Genomic DNA, 1,473 nt, shown 5'->3' with positions numbered 1-1,473 from the left:
GCCAAAGGATTCTGGGGTTGCTGGTTACGTGGGAGAAGTGGTCACTTAGCACCAGGGGAAGTACCCTGGTGATGTGCACCTATATTCCTAGCACTCTGAACCCAGCCTGGACAGCTGGGAAATTTATCAAGACCCTGTCTCAAAATAAACAATAAAAAAGGCCCGGGGATGTAGCTTGGGACAAAAGGCCAAGTCCAATCACCAGCCTGCAAAAATGAAAAAAAAAAAAAAAAAAAAAAAAAAAAAACACTCAGTTTCCCCTGCTGTAAAATTGGGCTGATAGCTGTAGGGAGTAAACATCCAGGGGAAGCTTGCTAGTGTCACTGCTGGCGGACTCCGTAGAGGACTCCAGAGGGCCCAATGGAGACCCCTGAGAGGTCAGAGGGGCCTGGCAGAGCACTGGCAGCCTGAGTTTGATGGCACCCCAACCTCCTGGAAGTAGAACCTAGACCTCCGGAGCAAGCCCATGCAACCAGGTGGAAGTTGTCAGAAACACACCGGGCCACAGAGGGCACAGGGCTTGGGTTCTGAAGGCACCTGGGAGGTCACCAGAGGTCACCATGCAGACTCAGGCAGGCAGCAGCCTGCACAGAAGACAGACAGGACTCCAGGAGTTTTGGAAATAGCTTCACGCTACAGCACATCCAGTGCAGCCCTGTGCCAGCCTGGGCCAGGAGATGGTGACACAGCCAGATGGGGCTGGGCTCCCACAGGGCCTGGTGTGGGTGGCGTGGGCTGTGAGAGGCAGGAGACAGGTTGTGCCAAGGGCACAGATATCCATGGCGCTCCCACAGCCTAAGCTGATTGCTGCAGCTCCCTCTCCTGCCCAGCGGGCCTGGCTCCTCCATTTCTCACCGGGCCTTGCCTGTGTGCCCTCTGGAGCCTTCCCGTGTCCTTTCTTGGGGTCGTGGGGCCCTCTCTGGTTTTGACGTCTTCCTAAGGCCCTTGCCCTCACAGCCCCAAACCTGAGATCGAGTCCCCCAGTCCGGGACATCGGCCCTGGAACTTGAATCTTCGGCCCACAGTGCCAATGGTCCCGGGCACTCCGCCCTCCCTCCTTTGCCTTCTCCCTCCTGGGGATCTGAGTGGCCTTGGGTCTGGAGTGGCCCTTGGGATCTGCCCCTGTTCCGGGCCTTTGTCTTCGAAGTTCCCCCACCCAACATATCCCTTGTTAACACTCAAAATCCAGCCTGCTTACAGCGCCCTTTGCACGGAGGCCCTTTCCGGCATGAACAGCTCCGCCTTCCCGCCCCGCTGTCCTGTTCTCCTGGTACTTGTGCCCTCTGGAGTCACCACGGTTGTTGCTGGTTTGTGCCCCCAGAGCAGCTCCGAACGGCCCTGAGCACGGGACCACTGTCCAATTCTAACCCAGTTTTGCTTAGTTTTTTCCTGGGGCGGATTAGGAAAGCAGACCGGGTACCCTCGTCGCTGTCGCCGGAGGGCGGGCTGGCGGGGCGGGGAGGAGGGCGGCGC

This window comes from Fukomys damarensis, unplaced genomic scaffold (genome assembly GCF_012274545.1).
Source record: "Fukomys damarensis isolate Sample0158 unplaced genomic scaffold, DMR_v1.0_HiC HiC_scaffold_23, whole genome shotgun sequence".
NCBI lineage: Eukaryota > Metazoa > Chordata > Mammalia > Rodentia > Bathyergidae > Fukomys > Fukomys damarensis.
Note: the sequence above shows the minus strand (reverse complement) of the source record.